The 22,779-nt window shown below is 43.0% G+C and overlaps 1 protein-coding gene across 2 annotated transcripts in view; it reads left to right on the top strand.

Annotated features, from left to right (window-relative positions):
* Positions 1 to 13,935: 13,935 nt before the first annotated feature.
* FAM81A (family with sequence similarity 81 member A) overlaps positions 13,936 to 22,779 on the top strand; it is a 75,467-nt gene continuing 66,623 nt past the window's right edge. Inside the window, exon 1 of one of the 2 annotated variants that reach the window (XM_027067383.2) lies at positions 13,936 to 14,073. The gene's annotated coding sequence lies outside the window, so the exon portion shown is untranslated. The remainder of the gene's footprint in view (positions 14,074 to 22,779) is intronic. The other variant, XM_027067384.2, reaches the window with a different exon arrangement.

Below are 22,779 nucleotides of genomic sequence, written 5' to 3'. Positions count from 1 at the left end.
TGCTTTCCTCTCCTCTTTTCAGAGGAAGGGAACTCAGTCTTTTCTGACCTTCTGTAGTGCTCAAGGTTTGGACTCTATAATATCAGTTTATTACTGTGTCTTTTCTTTCTTCCCAGTGACTTCTTGTTTGTCTTTTAAACTCTGGCCAGAAAGACAAAAAAAAACAAAACAAACAAACAAAAAAAAAACCAAAAACCTAGGCTAGGTTTGATGCTCCTTAAATATATTCCGGGTCTCACTAGCCGGACCGCTTTTCTCTTCACACACCCCAGGGCAGAGCTGGACTCAGAACAAGTGCTTGTATATACTTGATTGATTCACAGCGAGTGTGCCTAAAACGATGGCCCAGAAAACCCATTGCAGGATAAAAATGGAGAATCACTCCTTGGGGACTGCCCTCTAAGAAGCAGGACAAAAATGTTCGTGCTGAGAAGTTGAAATGCAAAAAGCAAACCTAAGCACAATGCTTATATGCAGCTTCTCGTGCTGATTCTGGCAATATCCATCATACCCCTGTAAGTTTGTAGGACCAGGTTACACCTGGAGTCACTGTGTCCCCTAGTCATATCACTGTGACCATGTGTAGGTGGGGACATCCTTCTGTGGCTTTATGGCACTTTGTCCTTCCTACAGTGATGAGAATTAACTTCATATTGTCTAGAAAATTAAACAACTGTTAACTGAGGGAAGCTAAATAGCGACTGATATTTTTGGAGGCTCTCTTGAATTAGGACAGCTGAGTTTAATGGAAAAATAAACATGTTTCGAACTGAATATCTGTTGCATATTGTTGCATACTGAGTACCAGCCTAGAGAGAATTTTCCCTCTTGTTTCTTCCTTTTAATCACATTTCTTCCTGGTTGTTTATATGACTTACTATGTCATCAAATAGATATTCCTTATAAATTCCAAATGGCAAGGCATTACTGGAGTTCTTTTAGAAGACAAAATTCCAGATTTTTTCCAGTGATTCCAAAGAAGAGGTTTCCTATCTCCTGACCCACTGTTTCTTCTGCAGTGAAGAATACAAAGTTCTTGAAGACTCCCATTTGCTAAGTTCTGGTGTGGTCCTGTGCTCCAGTTAAATGCTTCTGTTTCTTTAATAGGCATACACGTCAACTAAGGATCTTGTTAAAATGCAGGTTGTGTTCACTAGATCTGGTGTGGGACCTGTAAATCTGCATCTGAACACAGAAGTGGTGCTGGGGTCCTGATCCACACACTTGGTCGTTGGGGATCAATGTAGGGCAGGTCCCTGGGAGCTTGGTCAAAGATTCTTGGTGGGAGCAGATGTGGTCTCCATCCCTGGAAGTCAGAAAGGCCTCTCAGGTCCCAGATGGCTCAGCTTTAAAACAAGACGAACTCGGGAATGCTTGGGTTTCTGAAGGAAAATGGGTAGCTGCTTCTCAGGATGGAGTAGGAAACCACAACTGACTGGGAGCTTTACCTGGTGCTGCGTCTGACTTTTCGCATTTGGTTTCCTCACAACATCCTCTCCTGAATTGTTGCTCTTTTGTCTAAAACTGAAGCCCTCCATGGTCTTCAGTGCTTGGCTATATCTTACACTGATTGTTGGCCTATACCTGGAGGTTTTGGTCCTGCCTGGGAAAAAGTTTTAAAGTCTTTAAGCTCTTTTTTGGGGGGAAAGATTGTCTAAACCAGCAAACCTTGTCTGTCTGCCTATCTATCTATCTATCTATCTAGATATCTATCTCTGCTTTATTTTGTTTTTGAATGTTTATTTACTTTTGAGAGAGAGAGAGCGTGAGAGAAGGGCAGAGAGAGAGGGGGACAGAGGATCCCAAGCGGGCTCTGAGTGGACAGCAGTGAGCCTGACTCAGGGCTTGAACTCACAAACCTTGTGATCATGACCTGAGCTGAAGTCAGCCACTCAACCCATTGAGCCACCCAGGTGCCCCCCATTTACCTGTGCTTTAACTTCATGTTCAGACCAAGAAAGGAAAAGAAAGTTTATTGTGGCTGTATCTTCATAAACAAAGTAAGGTAGAGGCACATAACGTGTTCAATGTATACTTTTTTTAAAGGTAAAATTCAAATAAAATGAAATTAACCATTTAAAAGTATACAGTTTCGTGGCATTTAGTACATTTACAGTGTTGTCCAACCACTACCTCTGTCTAGTTTCATAAAATAGTTAATGTATAACTTTTGAAAGCTGTGTGAAAGCAGAGAGGACGGGGGCAATTCAGAAGAAATTTCTGTCACTTGTTGAATTCACTAGGCAATTTACTGACTCTCGCAATTTTAAATTTTTTAACTATATGAGTATCTTTTCACTTTGTTTTTTTTATTTGCCATTATTTGGTAATGCTAATAATAATGATAATGTCAGCTATTATTTATGGAATGCCTACTATATGCCAGACACTTCACATATATTTTCTTCTTGAGGACTCAGAACCTAATGAAAAAGGTATTATTATTACTAACATTTGATAGAAAAGGATGCTGAAGCTGAGAGATTTCAATTAACTTGCCCAAGGCCACACAGCTATCAAGTGGCAGAGCTGAGGCTTAATCCAAGCCAGTCTCTCAGCAAGCATAAAATTGGACACATGCAGATTCGAGATCTAATACTTTGAAACAAGGAATGAGAGGAAGCTAACAAAATACTAGAAATATTCATAAAACTGTTCAATATCAAGGAGTTTTTACTGGAAATTTTTCATATACTTTAAGGGACTTCATTTAATTATTCACCTCTTAGGATTTTAAAATCATGATTTGTAACTATTACCTCCTTTCCCTTGGGGTTACTGGTTACTCTCCTTTTATTGAAACACTACTATCAGAAAAGAAACCTGCTCTACTGTCTTTTATTTTAAAAACAAAAAAACAAAACTAAAAACCTCCTTTGACTTCCACTTCATGCCCTGTGGCTACCTTCCCATTTTTGTGCTCCCCTTCGCCGCACAACTCCTGGAAAGCATTGTCTAGTCACTGCTTCTGCACCCATCTCCCATTTTTTCCTCAACCTGCTCTGACAGAGATCCTGTCCCCACCACTCTGCCGAAACAGCCCTCAAGACGGTCACCGATGGCTTCCGTGTTGCCAAATCCATCACTCACTTTTTGGGCCTTAACTGTGCAGCAGGCTTTGACCCAGCTGTGTATCAGGTCAACACCCTTCCTGAAACTCTTCTTTTGCCTTTGGTGTCACCAGACTCTCCCGGTCCTCTTCCAGCTACACAAGCTCCTTCTTCTCAGTTCTCTCTCCTGGTTCTTGTTTCCCGTGTCTGGGCAACTGGTTTCTCCTTCTCTGCCCCAGGACTTGCTTCCAGGACCCACACAATTCCCCATCTTTTTGTCTTCCCTAGATGCTCTCATCCATTCCTGTGGCTTTAAGTACCTTGTCTATGGTAATGCTAAACCAGTGATATCAAATTTCAGTCTCATACCCAGCTACCACCTTGATATTTATTCTTAGAAATTTAATAGGCGCCACATACTTAATACATCTGACACTGAGCTCTTGATTTCTGCCCCTAAACCTGCTCCTCCCACAGAGCTCTTCATTTCATAAATGGCATCATAATTTATCCAGTGACTCAGATTAAAAACAACGACAACAACCTTGATTTCTCTTTCCTCCATCCTTAACTAATTCATGACCTTTATATTATATCCAATGTCAGTCCACTTGTGTTGGTCACCATCTCCCCTACAACCATTGTAATCCAAGCCATTATTATGCCTCACTGCTACAGTAGCCTTGAAACTAGTTTCTCGGCTTTCTCTTGTGCCCTCATATAATTCATTCTCCAAACAGCCACCAGAGCAAATTAGATCAGGTTACTCCTCTGCTTAAAACTGTCCTTTGATGCCCATCTCAAATAAAACCAACACTCTTTACAGTGGCTTTCAAGGTCCCACATACACCGCCCTCTGAATTCACCTAGCATCCTGCTCCCTTCCTCTCTAAGCTCTTACCCCACCAGCCTTCTTCCTAGTCCCCAAGTATGCCAAGACCCTTCTTTCCTGGTGATTCCTTCTGCCTGCAGTTCTTTTCTCCTGAATTTTCCCATAATTGACGTTAGATCACCCAGGTGTCGAATACTACCTTCTTAGAGAAGTCCATACCAACCATCCTTTCTAAAGTAGCCAGGCTCCATTGCCTCTCACTATGCTATGGCTTTTTCGTTTTCTCCATGATCCTTATCACTATCTAAAATTGCTTTGTTTGCTTGGGGCACTGGGGTGGCTGAGTCGATTAAGCCTCTGACTCTTGGTTTCGGTTCAGGTCATGACCTTGTGGTTCACAAGACTGAGCCCGCATTAGGCTCCACACTGACAGCGTGGATCCTGCTTGGGATTCTCTCTCTCCTTCTCTCTCTGCCCCTCCCCCACTCATTCTCTCTATCCCTCCCTCCCTCTCTTTCAAAATAAATAAATAAACTTTAAAAAACTTGTCTTGATATTCTTGAAAACAATTGCTTTGCTTGCTTATTTATTATTTTCTCCCTTTAAAACATGAGCTCCTTGAGGGCATACTCATGTTCTACTACTGTATCCCCTTTGCCTAAAATACTGCCTAACACAGTCTAGGTAATCAACAGATGAGGAAATTGAGGCTCAAAAATATTTAACAGCGTTCCCCAAATCATCCAGTTAGTAAGAGAAGGAATAAAGCCGAAATTTAAACTCAGATCTTTTGGTTCTGAATCCTAGAGTCCTTCTGTTACATGACAATTCATGTAATTTATTTTCAGCAGGCAAATTATTTCTATTATCTGAGTTATGGAAAAAGATCCCCCGACTTTTTGTTATTTGTAATGCTTATAAAAAGCTAACTAAAATGATTTTTTTTCTTTTCCCATGCTCTAAAACATTATTATAATTCACACACACACATACATATCATACCTTAAGTGAATATTCAGTGTATCTGGAAAATATTTTGCATTAATAAAATAGGCTTCACCTTAACTATTTTATTTTTAGTGAGTTAAAGCTGGCAGGAAAAGCCATATACTGATTTTTTTTTTGTCAGAAAGTTATTAAAATATATCTGGAACATTTTACTATGCAGTCAATGGGTTTGTGTTCTTTTTTGAACAAAATTAGTTTTCAAATTAGTATCTTAAGTCCTCTGAGAAAGGTTTCACAATGCCTTCTCAAAAGGAAGAATTATAGTTTGCTAACCACACATTTTGAATGTGCCTTAAATAGAAATACAGAAATTATGTCCTAGGAAGAAAGGCAGCAATAAGACTCTTAAATAAATAACCTGAGGACTTTTAAAATAATAGGTACATGTATTTTAAAAATACTCTCAAGATTTTTCCTCATAAATTTGGATTCTTTTATTTTTTATTTGCATCAAAGAAAAAATGTACTTAGTTTAGAAAGTCAAATATGCTAATACTGATATTTCTTGATCTTTTGCTGTTAGACGTTATTGACTTCCTGGTATGGATTTCATTTTCTTAGATGCCTCAAACTGTTTTCTTCTCCCCCAACCTTCTCAATATAGTGACATAACAATTTTTGATTAAACCAATAGTGAGTGTTTACACTATATCTGTTCGCAGCTGAGCCATGGATGATAGTACAACTTTCTGGTTTTTATCTCTGGCATTAATAATTGCCTGTTTTGTCCATTGGTTTCGTTCTTTTTTGCACCACCCACTAGTTCACCTACAAACGTTCTGACGGAATTAGAATTCCTCTCACTGTGGTCAAACATATCAAGTAATCTGTTTCTCTCTCTCTCTTTCTCTCATTTTCTTGGGCGTACCCTCCCTGTGGTGCTCTACTTTTTGCTTCAGTCTGCACTGGGTGCTTTTTTTTTTTAATGTTTATTTATTTTTGAGAGATAGGGATAGAGAGCACAAGTGGGGGAAGGGCAGAGAGAGAGAGAGAGAGATGGAGACAGGCAGATATAGAGGGGGACAGAGGATCCAAAGTGGGCTCTGTGCTGACAACAGAGAGCCCTATACAGGGCTCCAACTCATGAACCGTGAGATCATGACCTGAGCCGAAGTCAGATGCTTAACTGACTGAGCCATACAGGCACCCCGAGCACTGTTTGCTCTTTATAAGACCTGCCGGACACCAGTCCTGTGATGTCCTTTTATCATACGCCTAAGAATTCTTTTTGCCATTATCTTGAAGTGGATGTTTATTTCTTTTTAATTTCTCAAATGGTTTACATTTCTCAGTAGAATCCTGAGAAAGGGTGTATATGGGGTACATTTTTGGGAATTAGCATGTGTGAAAATGTCTTTATTTCGCCCTCAGACTTGATACATAGTTCAGCTGAGTGTAGGATTCTACAATGGAAATAAATTTCTCTCAGAATTTTAAAGGTACTCATATTTATTTCACTGTTGCTGTTGAGAAGTCTGATGTCATTCTGACTCCTGATTCTTCATATATGATATACTTAGAGTCTGGAAGATTTTACGATTCTCTTTATCTTTAGTGTTATGAAATTTCAAAATGAGTTCCCTTGGTATGGTCTTTTTTATTCACTTGCCCAGATATTTGGTAGTTCTGTTCAATCGAGATACTTATGTCCTTCGGTTGTAAGAATTTTTTTTTTACAATGTCTACAACTTTAAGGGGCTTAGTATAACAGTCTTATTGGTGTCCCATCCTTCAATATTGCTAATAAAAATGCCTGTGTTGAGGGTTTCAAAAAACTTTATCATTTTCTCTTTTTAAACTGAGTGAAAGAAATGCTGATATCTCTTGTGCAGATTTTCCTATGGATAACATTATTATTTTCTCCCCTTGGAAAAAAGGTAGACTCTTCCTTGGAGAAGGCAGTGCCAAATTGATTGTTAAGGTCAGATACTGGCTTGGGTTTTAATCATACAATGAATTAGCAAAAATTTTGTTTTTGGCATTGAAACCTGTCCAAACCAGATATGCTGACTGTTAAGTACTGGAATTATCAAATTCTGTCTCCATGGGTAAAATAAAATAATTGAACCAATAGTACTTAGTCGTTCTCTCTTCTGATGGGATTTGGGAGAAAATAAACCAGGAAAAGCTGAGCCATAACTTCTGAGGTAAGAGATGTGGGCAGAGATACCGATCAGGAACAAGACCACATCCTCTCCTGATGCTGAGAACAGGGTAGCAGGTGGAGGAAAGAATCATAGAGGGCAAAACCCAGGTCAGGTGGTAAGACTAGGGAGGTGAAAGTCTTCCTTATTCTGGTGATGCTTTGAAATCTTATTTTATAGTTTGTGAGAATAAATACAACAACTGAAGGCAGGGACCAGATAACTGTGTGGTGTTGGTGGCAGCGGTGGTGCCATTGACTCCACAGTCATTGCTAGCTACATTCATGCTCAGAGAGGTCCATTGTGAGGAGAATGACTTCGGCTGGCAGGAGGAGGAAGGAGGATGGACCAGTGATGGCTCCATCTTTCCCATGGCACCAAGTACATAGGCCTGTTTTGTTTTGTTTTTTTTTAAGAACCTGGGTAGATACTTAATTTGGCTGCATCATATAGGTGGGGCAGGGAGGAGTCATATATATAAGGCAGAAGATGTACTGTGACAATTTCACTTATTGTTCATAGAGAAGAGAGACCTTGGAATTTGTGTTAGGTGCAGACAAAAATGATCCAGGATACTGAGAGCTGTACGTACATTTGACTAGGACGTTGATAGCTACATGCAAAGGAAAGGGATGGTTTGGGGGTGTGACTGACACCAGAAAGATAATTAGAATTGTTCCAAGACAAGCAACATGAGTAATAGTGTGAGGAACCAGTCAACCAGATTAATTACCACATTGTGTCTCCCTATATAAGATAAAAGAGTTGAGCCGGTATTAATTAAACCTCCACTCTTCTGATGGGGTCTTGGGAGAAAATACTAACAATAAAATTTAAATGACATTAGATATAATAAATAATATTAAAATAGTAACTAAAATGTTATTCAAAAATTTTTACATGAGTTAATGTCTTTGATCTCCATTAGGACCCAGCAAGGTAGGCACTACATTACCCCTGTTTTACAGATGATGAAACTGTGTCAAGGAGAGGTTAAAGAACTTGCCTAAGCACATACCATTAGTTTCTAGGAACTTCACAGCATGGATTCCCCCTAAGGAAAATAAGAATGTGTCAAGTTTATGATTTATGATTCTAAGGGGGAAGAGAAAGCTATTTCCTGAGTCCATAGTGATGATAACCTAATTACACGACTGTTTGGGTCTCCTGCTCCTGATAGAAAATCCTACAACCATTTATATTGCCTAGAGAAATCTGTTACATATGCATTAAATACATTGAAGTGTATCCAAATATTGGAGGGGATATGAAGAGGATTATAGTTGATATTTCTCTTTTAAGAGCAATTGCATAATATTAATTTTAAGTGCAGAATATGTATGTCTACTAATTAAGACTTTTGCAAAGTATATAGCTCTAAATACCTTTTGCTGGCAAGCATGTGCTCATAAAGAACTTGCTTTAGTTTCATTATTTAAGAATATACTCAAACCCCAAAACATTTTTGGCTCTGTATGTTTCAAACTAAGGATTCTTTCATCAGATTCATTTGGAAAATTACACTAAATCTTGACTCTTTCGCTAGTGCAGACCTGGAATGAAGGTGTAAGGAATCAGATAGACTGCTAACATTAATTTGCTCTCTCAAAATAATTCTTTTAGTATGTTATTATTCATATTCTTTGATACGTGTTCTCCTTGGGGGAAGAGAATGGGGAAAAGGAATACTATTTATTTAGGTCTCACTGTGCCACACATTTTACACACTGAAATTTGTGATACATTTTCCCTCTCTAGTCTCATGTGGTCATCGAGAGACCATCCAGCAGGTGGTTAAAGCATAGGGTGGCATTTGAGGTGCCCATATGTAAATTCCAATTTCAGTGCTTAACAGCTTTGGGATCTTGGACAAGCCAAATAATGCCTCTAAATCTCAGTTTTACTTATGAATTATTGTAAGGAAGAAATGAAATACTATAGGTAAAGCATTTAGCACAGGGCCTGACATACAAACATTGGCCATTTGTACCACCAAGGTCAGGGCCAGTAAGGACAGGCTTCTGTAAGGACAGGATTGACAATCCTGATTTTTCCTTCACCCAGCTTCACTGTGGTTTGGTGTGGCACTTTTACCATAATATGTATGTTGTACGTATTGTCACATAGTGGGTATTGTTTCTTTTTTGTTGTTGAACAGAAGTGAAAGTTGTCTTTTAATTCTCCTACCTGTGAGGATCACTGTCCAATAATGCGCTACTCAGCAGGGATGCTGAAACAAGAGCATCAGCTTACGTGGGACTTCATTGTCTGGACTGTGGTGTCATGATTAACTAGTACAAGGTAAATAAACATAAACGTTTGCCGAACTATACTGAGCTGAGCCACTGTGGTATGAAACTTCAGAATAGCTTAAAAACCATGCATATATTTTTGCCTATTTTCTGATACTTGTTGGAAAGAAACATTTTTCGAAATCAATGTGCAATGGAATTTTCTTGGCTTTCCCTTGCCACTGAACTGGGTTTTGGATGAGTTTATTTTTCTTTTTCAAGATTTTATTTTTAAATAATCTCTACACCCAACACGGGGCTCGATCTCACAACCCCAAGATCAAGAGTCACAGGTTCCACCAACTGAGCCAGCCAGGTGCCCCAGATGAGTTGGTTTTATTACAAAGTTATTCTAGAATTTCTGGCCATAAATTCGTTGGACAAATCTTCCTTTATTCCAAATTTTATCCTCTAGTGAGTAGTATTATGTTAAGGCTCAGTCAGACGCTATTTCAACACAATCCAGGCTGACTTTGCCCTCCTCTGTATGCCAGCAATTATCTAAGTTAAGGCAAATGTAACACTCCCTAAGTGAACCCTTCTAGGAAGGCTCTTTCAATATTTTATGCCTTCTCTGCTGGTTATACCTTAATGGTAGTTACTTTTCATAATCCTTGTGAGAGTGATTCACCAACAAATCCACAAGCAAAACATGATTTTTGAGGGAATTAGCCAACACGTGGATGGAAACTATTAACGGAAACAAGTAAGTCAATTATAATTTACTTAAAATCGATGAAAAGCCATTATTTTTGCATGTAAAAGAGTAAAAAAAGGATTTCCTTAATTCAGTTACTATTATCAACAAAGAAAAGCCATAGAGAACGATATATATTATGTTAACTGGTTGGTAACCTAAATTTTGAATTGGTTATTAAGAAAATATTGTCCCAAGGTCTGAACCCACCTTATGCAAGATCTTTCTTATTTGATGAAATATTTAAAAATGGAAATGGGGCACCTGGCTGGCTTCGTAGATAGAGCATGTGACTCTTGATCTCGGGGTTGTAACTTCAAGCTCCACTGTGAGTGTAGAGATTACTTAAAAACAAAATCTTAAGGGGCACCTGGGTGGCTCAGTTGCTTAAGCATCAGACTTCAGCTCAGGTCATGTTCTCACAGGTTTGTGGGTTTGAGCCCCATGTCAGGCTCTGTGCTGACAGCTCAGAGCCTGGAGCCTGGTTCAGATTCTGCCTCTCTCTCTCTCTCTCTCTCTCTGCCCCTCCCCTGCTCATGCTCACTCTCTCTCTCAAAAATAGACATTAAAAATTTTTTTAATAAAATCTTAAAAAAGAAATGGAAAGGTGATGATGAACTTAATGGTAGAATTTAGATTGCATTAGTACAAAATGATATATTGCGTTTTCCATTTCTTCATGACTGCAACCATATCTACAAATGCAGAGACCTTTTTGTCCTATCTTGAAAATGTTACTTGGTGCTTGAAACCTACTGATCTCATTTCTCATCTTCCCTCTGCCAGCTTCTCTAAAAAGGGACCCACACCCATTTCTCCAGCAGTCCATCTTTTCTTAACCCACAGCAATCTGACAACTAAAAAATACTTATGGAGATCACCAGTCACCTTCTGTTCACTAAATTTTCTTGGCTTTCTGTAGGACTGTCACCTTAAACTTTTCCACATGTGGCTTCTCTGACATTGTCCCTATGTTTCCTCTGGTTTTTCCTCATTGTTCCCTTTGTGGTAACCCTCTTCCTTTTTCTGGTCCCTATATACGTGACCATTCCTTGCAAGTCAGTCCTTTGGCACCTTTTTATTAGTGACTCTGTGCGACACCCTGTGACATACCTCATGATGGATCTTGACACCTCACTGAATTTCAAGCCTCGGTTGAGAATTGCTGACTACAAGATAAAGTGTTAACTCTCTACCCTGCAGGGCTCACCACATTATTGACCTAACTGCATTCTAGCCTTTTTACAAATACCACTTTTGACCTATACAAGTCCTTGACCTTTACCTAGATGTGCGTGCCTGCTGGTCTCAGAGATGCCCCATACATCATATCTTAATGATTCAAGGTGGTGCTGAGACACAGGTAGGACCAGAATTTAGCCGTGCAATAAATCACTAAAAGAAAAAAAAAAAACTTCCATGGTGTCTAGCACATTATACTGCACAGGTTATTTATATTTAATGACTTGTTGGTGAATAGTATGAAAGCCATCAACTTTATAAAATTGCTCTCCTGATGAAACTATTTCTGGTACCCTTTGCCAGCATAAAGTAATTTGTGATAAATCATAGCTTTTTAATTAAAGTAATACAAAAAAATCCATTTCCTATAACGAGTCACAACCAATGACTCTAGATAGCTCTTTGAAATTTTCCTACAGAAATAGTTTAAGGGTTGGAAAACTAGGATAGGCTTAAATCATTGTGCACTAAATTTTGTCTTCTCAGAATTCAAAATAAATCACCTGGAAAGGAAAAAAAAGTCATAAGTGGGAAGTTCTGGGTCTGATTCAAGATTGCTGTGAAACTTCAGGATTCCTAGTGAGAAATTCCGAGTTTGAAAGAGCTGTTTGTCTTAATTAATCTTTTAAAAATTTGGATTTTATGTTCATTGGTGTTTTGTTTAAGAAGGATATTAAAATCAGCCTAAATAGGAGGGTGTGTATGTGTGGCAAGGGGCCTCAGCATTCCAGCCCCTCCCCTTCTTTACCCTTGGAAGTGATGGAGTCTTGCAGCAAAAGAGCATCAAAATTATGCTTTGTAGGGCAGCAGCAACAGCAGCAGGGAGTTTCCTGTTTTATAGGTGATCTACTCTGGGGATGGAAGGGTCCACTGTCACCCTCCTAGGAAGCCAGGGATGGGTGCCCTGAGGCTCTGATTTAAGGAGGAGGGACAGGGTGGAACTGGAACCAAGGAAGAGAGTGTAATAGTAGACAGAGAGGGGAAATGAGACCAAGAGGACTTGCATGTGCCCATCTGAGATACACGCCTTACACGCTGGAAGGCAACCCAATGGGGACAGGCAAGAAACATTTTGAACCTTTCTCAGGACTCTTGAGGATGGGCTCTGGGTTTGAATCGGCGCTTTCCAATAATACCTGCACACCCTTGCCTTGCAGACATGGTGGCAAAGTTACATATGAAAGTCACTGGGAAACTAAGGGATATTGTTATCACCATGACATAGGATTCAACTCAATATGCATTTACTGATTGCATACCATGTGCCAGGCAGTGGGAATCTAAGGAAGGAAAGAAATTAATCATTGAGACTTTGCAGCCATAAAGGGATGCTGTTAGGTCTGATCTCCGTATCATGGATTTCAAGGCCATGTACTCTCCTTAGCACAATGGCAGTTTCACACGCGCCTGTGATTGTTTCATTTCATTACCGCTCAGTCTGTAAGCTCTATGAGAGCAAAGAGCTATGCCTCTCCTCCACCATTGTGTCTCAGAGCTAAGCACAGACTAGTATTTGACAGGCATCTGATAATATTGTTGACTGAATGGATGTTACCATGTATTAACCCTTTGTGTATGTGTGTGTGTGTTGGGGGGGGGGGAGTATTATCCTGCTTTATAAGTGTGGAAACAACCATAAAACACCCAAGACCTCACAGAAGTAACTGATGAAGGGAGGATTCCAAACCAGCTCAGCTGACTCCACAACCCAGAATCTTTCTACTGTGTCATGCTCCATTCCCTGGGTTGGAGGGGCTCAGACTGGTGGGAGAGACAGACAGGAATACTTGCACTGGGTAAATACTAGCGACACGAAACAGAGATGAACCGGAGGCGGTGAGGCGTGTAAAGGTGGAGGTCTTCAACTCTGTTTAAATCCCGCCTACCCAGAGGAAGCGAAACTGAGTGGATCGGCTTGTGCATCCTGCTCAGAGTCCAAATTGAGAGGAAGGGTGAAAGAGTTAGGACGCCCCGGCAAAGGAATGAGGGAGAGGGGAGGAGGAAGGGCTGCGAGGAAGGGTGGTAGCAATTCCTTCTTGCGTCGTCTGTTGCGTCGCAACACAATCCTTGGACCCAGCGGGGGGTGTCAAGGTGATTCATGACATGGCACTTGGCGGCAGAGAGGGTTAGTTCACCTGCACAGGTGGGGCGTCAGCGCGCGAGCTGCCTACCAGACGGTGGCCTCATAAAATAGCTTCTCCTCAATCTGGAAGGGGTGGGGGGTGGAGGGAGATAAATAACGCTTCCTTGTGGGAAAGAGGTTTAGCGAATACGGAATGCTAGGGCTCTGAAGAGAATTACAGTGCAGGCACCACGGCTATTATCCTAATCGGGCACCATTTCAACACCTCTCCCTTCAAGTCAACCAGCCCTACAACAGGATTTATTTTCCAATAAGCGAAATCCCCGCCCGCCGACTCCGAGCCGCTTGGATGAGAGCTCTGTGGGAAACAGCAGCGACGAGGAGAGGCTATTTTGGGTGTGGGAACGCGGAGGGAGGAGGGGCGGCGCCGCCAGGCTGGGCGCGGGTGCGCGGGGAAAGCCTCCAGCTCGGGCTGCCACGGCAACCGCGTCCAGGCAACGCGCCCGGAAGCGGCTCGGGCGGCGCGCGGCGGCTCGCGCCCCCCGGGAGCCGCGAACCCGGCCGGGCCGCGCGCCGGGCCAGGCGGCAGGCGCGCGCTGATTGGACGGCGCTCCCCGCGGCGCGGGCCCGCAGCCGGGCGCCCCGCACAGCCCGCGCCAGCGGCCGCCGCACCCAGCCGCGCCGGCGAGGACATGGGCAGCCGCGGCGCGCCGGCCCCCCGCGCCGGTGAGTGCCGCTCCCCGAGGCCCCATCCTCCCCCCGCCGCGGGGCGTGCTCCGCGCCCCGGCGGCGGGAGCTCCCTGGGACGGCCGGTGACCTTGGGGCAGCCGCCGGGGAGATCGGCTTGGGGGGCAGAGCGAGAGCTGCGCGTGGCCCATGTGACGTGTTGCCGGCGAGAGGGTTAACTGCATGCTGACGCGAGGGGATGAAGTTGGGCACAGAACGCAACTGGCATTGCATTTTTGCGGGGGCAGGGGGGGAGTTGCGTGCTAGCAAACCAACAGAAGCCGGGAGGGACTGTTGGTGGGAGCTGGGGTGGTGCACAGATTGCCAGGGGGTGGTGGTAAGTCAGCCGTCCCACCAAGAGCTGAGTGACCTTGGACAGGTTAACCTCTCTGCCTCCCCCACCCCTCTCTCATTAAAACGGGCTTGGGCTCTTTGCAGTTCCACAGTGCTGTTGTGCCATTGTACTGTGAGCTGAGAAAGGGCCCCAAAGTATGGTTCTGCGGGTACAGGATGTACAGGACTTAACCATGTTTATTCTGTAAGAGATTTGCATTAATTGGCTTTCAAAGTGGCAAGGAATGTTATCGTTTTATGGAAGATTTTGGACAGAAAGCAGTGGGTGGTCCAGGGAGTGACTTGTCAGGATGCCCAGGTTAAAACCTCTCGGGTGCGCTAAAAGTCATGAACAAAATCAGGGTTAATACTCCCAAGTTGTTCTTTTCCTGTAGTTGATCTCATAGGAAACTTTGTATTTGAACAGGTAAAATCAAAACCCAATAGTGGCAGGCAGCAGCAAATTAAGTGAGTCATTTCTTCAGTGTGCACGAGGGGTGTGTGTGTGCGTGTGTGTGTGTGCGCGCGCGCGCGTACCCGGCTGCGCTCGCGCTCTCATCTTAAAGTATGTCCGTGTTAGAAATTATTTCATAGGAGTAACCAGAAATAATGATGGAACCATTTGAATCCCCAAGAGTGCAGTTCCCTGGGAAGCACGGGCAAACATTTGCAGCTTGCTCTTTAAATAGGGAGTTGGGTTTGTGAAAGTAAATATGTTCTTTACTGAGGACCATCCCTAGGATTTGCACGTTGTGTCGGCCTTCGGGGCCCTGTCACGGAGTGTGTGTATGTGAGGAAGGTACTCCCGAGACCGAGTAGGCTGTGACATCTCTTCTATTTTTAGCATTGGCTGGTGCTAAAAAGATACTCAGGCTCTTTTTGTATTCTCAGTCCATACACTTCCCTCTTCCAAAGGAGAGGGAAGGGAGGAAATGCCCTGTCCCTCTCATGGATCCTTGGGAATGCCCCTTCTGGCTTTCTGCTCCAAAGCTACCCTAAATATTCCTTCCAGTCTGATTTCATCTGTATAAAAATGTGGCTTGGGAAGAAAAACATTTTTGGTGTTAATGAATAAGCTGCTGTGAGCTTGTTTACCTGACGGTTTAATAATCTTTAATGGTTTACATGTTAGAAATCTGATAGCATTCAGATAGAAAAATCCTTACTGCAAGAATTCAGCCAGTAAGCCCTACAAATCCTTTCATGAATCACACTTTGTTACACTTGGAAACCTCATTAACAAACTATTCCACCTTCTCTGTTTGTAGGCCACTGACCTGTATGTCTCCAAAACCTGCCTTTCAGTCTCTTGTTTTCCACATCCTGCAGCCATACTCCTGTATTTTCGTTTTTCTGCAGCTGAGCCCATTTTCTGTCCCTCCCATAGCATCAGAGCCTGAGTGAACAATTTCTCTCAGAACAGCCCTCTCCTGTCACATCCGAGAGGGATTGGATTTCCGGCTTCTCCGTGCCACTTCCAAACCATTAACCCATCACTAACAAGGTCTTCAGTTTAGGAGGCCATTCTGTCTGCTTGTGCCCCGTGCCCTCCTTCTTCTGTTCTGGGTCAGTGCTTGCCAAACCCGGTGGTTCCCCAGAATCACCTGGAGTATTGTGAAAAATGTGGCTCTTTAGACTCCCTCAAACACACCAAATGAGAATCATCAAGACGGGCAAGACCTACAAATCCTTATTTTAAAAACAAACGCAGAAAGAAGAAGGAGGAGGAAGGAGGATGGGGAGAGAAAACAGAGTTCTGTGGGTGATTCTGATGTACACCCAGGTTTGGCAAGCCCTTCGCTGGATGCTACAAAAAAGTGACAGACAGACAAACATGAGCAACCAGCTTGGTTCTCTTCCCTACCTGTCTCTTGCCCGTGACTTTGGGGTTTATGTTGAGACTCTATTAATCCATTGACCTTGAAGTTCCTCAAGGTCTTCAACAGCAATTCCCCTGGCCTTAATTTCCACTTTATTTAAACCACTCACATTTTGCACTTGTCTAGTCTTGGGCATTTCTTCCTCCTTCAGAATCTGGACTTCAACTTGGACTTCAGCCCATTCAACTGATTCTTTCCACTTCCTGCACAGGATTTTAGCCATTATTGAGGACTCTGGTTCCTTAATTGCTTGCTGTTCCAATTCCTTTATGGCTCCGTTTCTCCAGTTGGAGTCTATATGGTGCCAGCCATTTCAGTTCTGTCTCGAATCCTGGAATCTTTATTCTTAACATATTGGGCTTCTCATATTCCAGTCCTCAGTCCAAAATCACCCTCATTATCTACTTTTTCTTCTCCCAGCCTGCCAAGTTCTCCAGGAGAAAGTCACAAAGACCTATGGACCGGTTCCACTGCAAATTTATGCTGGCTCTAATTTCACCTAGGTCCTGCTTTTCTATGAAGAAAAAAAAAATCCATCTCTTATTAACTCTTGACCGCATTCCTTTAGAGGTTGTGCCAGATTTTCCCATTCCTTAAACTTCCAGTCAGTTTCCTTTCGGGAGATAGCCTTTTTTCACTAACAAGATCAACGATGTACATGCCCTGGGTTAGTGCCCTGTACCTCAATATAAGCTCCCACTGTACCCATCCTGCCACCCCAAACATTTTTCTTTACCCATCTTTGTTCTTCTTTATTTCCTCTTTCTCCGAGGGGGGAACAATGTCTACAAGTCTCCTCCTCAAGATTCACTCACATACACTCCACACTCGGCATTTTCTGGACTTTTTTCCCTGCCTTCTTGCCTCATGTGGAAACTTGCTCCATTTGTTACTCCCTTTCTTCAGTTTCTTGGGCCCCTCCTTGCTCTGCCCAGCCCTCATCCAAGCATATAATCAGGTCATCCTCCTCATACCGAAAGAAGCTGTGCTGGAGTCCCAGCTCTGTCCTAATAGAACTTTCTGCGATGATGGAAATATTTTGTATCTGTGTTGTCCAGTATGGTAGTCACTGAGCACATGAAATATGGCTAGTGTGACCGAGGAACTCAGTTTCTAGTTTTTCTAATTTTAAATCAATTTAAAGAGCACACGGAGCGATGGCTGCAGTATCTGGCAGGATAGTTGTGCGCCCTGCTGCTGTGTTAAACTATCCTACGGGCTTCCCTCCTTTGACTGCCCGCTCACTGGTCTGGCCCCACCCTCACCTTTGTGCTGAAACTGCTTTGTCGTAGGGCTCCCGCAGAGGTGTCCTGGTTGCAGAGCTGAGGCCTTTACTCTGTCTTTCCCTCCTTGATCTGCCCTGCTGTCTGCTACCCAGATCTTTCTTTCTTTCCTTGTCTCCATGTCACTGGTTATCCACGTGCACTCGAACCTCTTTTGTCTCCTGTTTCCTCCTGATTTCTGAATGTAGGATTTTTTTTTTAATGTTTATTTATTTTTGAGAGAGAGAGCGCGAGCAGAGGAGGGGCAGACACACACACACACACACACACACACAGAATCTGAAGCAGGGTCCAGGCTGTGAGCTGTCAGCACAGAGCCTGAGACAGGGCTCGAACCCACAGCCTGGGAGATCATGACCTGAGCTGAAGTCAGAGGCTTAACCGACTGAGCCACCCAGGTGCCCCTGAATGTGAGATTCTGTCGGGTCCTGTTCTTGGCCGTTTTCTCTTCCTCTGCTGGCCTCCTGCCTTCTCTCTCTCCCAGAGTCAACTCCCCTCAGAGCCTATGTTAGTTGTCAATGGGTGGTTGCCCTGTGCTTTACTGGGCACCACGATTCACTCGTATCCTGACTCGGATCCTGTCATTTTGTCCTCGCTCCGCCTCTGTGAGGCAGATACTGCTATCGTTCCTGTTAATATAGGTGGAGAACTTGAAGCAGAGAGAAATGAGAATAACCGAAGTAAGTGACTGGTTGTGAAGGAGCACACCTGAGAGAGGAATTCTGGCAATCTGACCTTAGAGCCTGCTCTGACTGGGCTTTCCCACGGCCCTCCAGCAGTCTTCAAATCTGCATTTCTAGTCTGCCTTCTCCCAAATTCCATTTGGAATCTGATACCCAGAAGCCCGGCTATTTTGTCTGTAGCTTCCTTAATCATTTCCCCCTTTTTCACTTTTTATTTACAGAAAAGTTGCAAGAATAATTTAAATAATTCCCATCTTTAATTCACATTCCATAAATATTAACTGTTGGCCACACTTGCTGTATCCTCCTCTTTCTCATTCTCTGTATATGCACATATGCACTCACGCACACATGCTCACATACATATGTCGTGGTTTTTTCAGAACCATTTCAGAGTTAAGTTGTAGACTTGATGCCCTTGTACCTACCTCCCCCAGTACTTCGGTGTATATTTCCAAAAAGAACAAGGACATTTTCTTGTACAATAAGCATAATACTCAATGATTATTAAGACATTATCATTGATTCTGTACTGTTATCTAATCTATAAACCTTACTCAAATGTCACCAATAGCTCTAATAATGTCTTTATAGTAAAAGAGGAGGGAAAAAAAATCTTTTCCTATGTTAGTTGTCATGCCTCTTTATTATTTTTTTAATTGTTTATTTTTGAGAGAGAGAGAGCAGGGGAGGGGCAGAGAGAGAGAGAGGAAGAGGATCCAAAGCAGACTCTTGAGCTGACAGCACAGAGCCTGATATGGGGCTCGAACTCACAAACCGTGAGATCATGACCTGAGCCAAAGTCAGAAGCCTAACTGACTGAGCCACCTGGGTCCCCTGCCCCCCCACGCCTCTTTAATTTCCTTTCATCCGGATGGGTCCTCACTTCTTTGTCTTTCATGACCTTGACGCTTTGGAAGGGTACAGGCAGTTATTTTGTAGAGTATCCTTTAACTTGGGTTTGCCTGGTGTTTCTCATGATGGATTTAGGGAGGCACCCATGAGACGACAGTGTGCCCCTCTCAGTGCATTCCTTCATGATTTCCATGCCTGTCACCATCCTCTGTAACCTGCTCTTGAGCGCTGGGGTTTTCCTAACTTTTCTCCCGTTCTCCACACTCCCACATCATTGTGGTCATTGAGTGGTGAGGTGCTCCCTGAAGTCTCCCTCAGTTCATCGCTTCCTTTCTGTTCCTACTGCCTCTCTCTTATTTTGGGAGTCGGCGCCTCTGCTCGCCATCCCAGCGACCCTCCCAGCTTTTGCTTCTGCTGCGAACCAACAGAAGCCACGTGCCAGGAGTTTTCAGTAGTCAGTGCTTCCTCTGCTTTGCCCTCCCTCTACCCTTGCCGATGCCGTCCTGTGTGTCCTTAACTCATCCCTTTGAGCGTCCGGCTCAAATGCTATACCTGACGGCCCGGGTCACATCCGTCCTGCCTTCTGCGTAGAAGCAACGCCTGGTGTGTACCACTTACGTGGCGTGTACCAGCTTCTCTACTCTTGTGTGGCGGCCTGTTCTCTTTCCCTGTTGAATTGAAGCTTCTGAGTGTGGGGGCTGTGTCTTGCTCAGCACTGTGGGGGCTCAGTGAGTATTTGCTGACTGGATGAATTTACTTGATTAAAATCCTTTAGAAAAATGCTCAGGATGATCTTAGAGTTGTCTGCTAGCCTCTGGTACGTGCTGGTGGGTGTGAGCGAGACCCCATGCCTCACTCCAAGAGTCAGGTAGATGTGGGTTCAAAATAGGGCCTTTTACGAAGCGATGGATGATTTGAAAAGGTGCTTCCATGTTGTAAGTGGAATAAGTAATTTTCCCCTGATGACACCTTAACTTTGGGTATATGCGTCAAGACAAAGACATGGCATATTTGATTTAAAAAAAAAAAAAAGAGTAGAGAAACCTAACATAGCATATTAAAAATGGCCCAGCTAGTTCTTCACACCCCAAATGAGCAGCTGCATGTGTGAGGAGTAGTTTCTCGGGCTCACATCCTGCCTTGGAGCCCTCGGACCACCTGTTTCTCTCCTCTTCGTTGTCTAGCCGCCTCTCCTCCTCTGCTTACCCCTTGGCACTGCCTCTCTGCCTTCACTCTTGCCCCTCTTCTCCCTTGTCTCTCTTCCTGCCTGTTCCCTTCTCTTAACAACTCTTCTGCTTTCAGCCCTCTCTCTGTATGGATTATTCTTCTTTTTGGCTTATTGGATATGGTTTTATGTTCTGTGCATTTTTAATATAAAAACAGGTGAAAAGAGATAAACAGGTTTTGTTTGTTTGTTTGTTTGTTTGTTTTACTACTTGCTGGTCTTCTATTGATCCCCCCTCACCCCCCATGGCTCAGTGGTTCTTGGTATTTTAAGAACATTGTTACCAGTTACAATAAAGCGGTTCATTGAGTTACTCATTGAGTTACCTTTTGATACACCAGGAACGGTTACTGGGAATGTGCTGGTTGACAGACATCAAAAGGCCTGAATTTTTCAGTCTCTGTTAAGGCAAGATTGGCATTTAAAGTCAGTAATCAGATTTTATGGTGGTGAGTTGTTGGGATTGTTGGAAAGACATTATTCCTCCTCAAGGCGTGCCTGCGCTTGCTGGCTGGTGGTCAGCTTTTTTCTCATTCTTAAGAGAATGCTTTTGTGCAGATGACATCTTCTCTGGATAAAGTAGCTACAGAAGTGAAGGCAAGAGATTCTGTTGCTTAGCTGAGTGGGGCTTACATACAAAGCGTGTTTATGTGGGAGAGAATGTGTGGGGGTTGCTTTCACATTATGGAATTCTTAAAATTGTTTAACCGGGAAGATGTTATTCAGAAACCCCTGGTGCTTTCAGCTTGTTTTTTGTTTATTTCAGATTTCTTTTTTCCTCATTTTTAATTATCTCTGGAAGAGCTCAGGAGTCCTCCCCTGCCCTCTCCAAAATAGTTATAAAATTAATGCATTGAACTCAAGTTGTTACTCCAAATAAAAGAGTCTCTCACAGACTCCTGTGTTCAGCAGATACGTCCAGCCCCCTCCCACTGTGTATGAGAAAAAGGGCAGAAGCTGGAGGCTGGATCTTTCTTCCGTGGCCAGATGCATAGCTTTTCAGTCAGAGATGCATATAGGCTAGAACCCAGAAGTCACAACTTGCATTCTGTCTACACAAGTGTACAAAGTCATGCCTTCCTCTCCATGGCCCTTGGTGCATCTGGGTGTGTAGGTAATTTAGTAGGTAGAAAGTTTACACCAGCTTTTAGTAATATTTTTTCTGTTCTAGCTGTTGCATTTGGCAGATTCCCTTTTTAACATTTGGTAATGTGTCTTCTCTAATGCTAAAAAGAAAAGTTGCCAAATATAGCTGTTGATCATAATAAAACACCCTAAAAGTAATATTAAGACACTTCTTTGTGGTGTAGGTACGTGCATGTATGAGTGCCTGTGCACACTGTAGGGCAACCTGAAAGAGTCAGCCAGGCTTACAGCTCGAAAGGGACCTTGAGTCAGCAATCGATATGGCATCAGGGCACAGCAACTCAATAATTGAAATGATGGGCCTTACCAAATTAGAAAAACAAACAAGTGAACAGATATTTATGAGTGTCTGTGAAGAGGTGCTGTGTTGGGCTTCCTGAGGCTTCCAGAATCATTTGGCAGGATGTCCCTGCTGCCCCAAAGTAGCTCAGTTGGGGAGACATAATCCCTGAAAAGTTCAACTAACAATAGAAGATTTAAATAGTATTTCAAAATAGCTGTTATTAATAGACGGGAACAGAAACCAATCTGTTTTTGCAATGTTTCTCCTAAAAACGTTCACACTGTTCTGAAGTATAGAGAATGGATTGAAGTCACGTTGGTGGCTATTCCTTGGGTTCTAGGGGTTCAGATGATTCCAGTCCATTTGTGAATCCATCTGGACCTGACAGAGGCCACATGTATGTTGCAGATTTACTGGATCTCTTCAGTTCTGTAGCAATCCCTGTCCTTTCTAGCAGCCACCATAAATGGTTTGAGCCTTTTAAGGTTTTTTGTTTTGTTTTGTTTTTGTTTTTTTTATGGGTCAGAAATACAGCCATTCTTCACCTTTCTACGTTCAACAGAATTCTTCTTGTGAATTGTGATAGAGTGGAAGGGAAAGAAAATAAGTCTTGCAAAGTGGAATCAAGGCCATTTCATAAAAGGCATTAGAAATAGTTGCCTTGGGACCTGCGGAGGGACTCACGCTATCTCTGGAATCTAAGATTTTTGGAATGCTGTGCTGCTAGCTCCCACCAATGGCAGCCACTGGACCTGGACACAATGCCTGATTGCCTACGTGAGGACAATCCAGGGCCTTGAGGAGGGCTTCAGTGAGGGCACTGGGCTCAGGCCTCATTATGTACACAGGAGAGAATGGGGCTTGGGTAACAATTCACAGCAAACTGGGAGTTGTTTGATGAGTGTAGAGTTTCAGTTCTGGAAGATGAAAAAGTTCTAGAGGTCTGTTTTTTTTGTTTTTTAGTGTGTGTGTGCGCGCGTGTTTTAAGTTTATTCATTTTTGAGAGAGAGAGAGAGAG

The sequence above is a fragment of the Acinonyx jubatus genome, chromosome B3 (assembly GCF_027475565.1).
Source record: "Acinonyx jubatus isolate Ajub_Pintada_27869175 chromosome B3, VMU_Ajub_asm_v1.0, whole genome shotgun sequence".
Classification (NCBI taxonomy): Eukaryota; Metazoa; Chordata; class Mammalia; order Carnivora; family Felidae; genus Acinonyx; species Acinonyx jubatus.
Note: the sequence above shows the minus strand (reverse complement) of the source record. Positions and strands in the feature narration are given on the sequence as shown.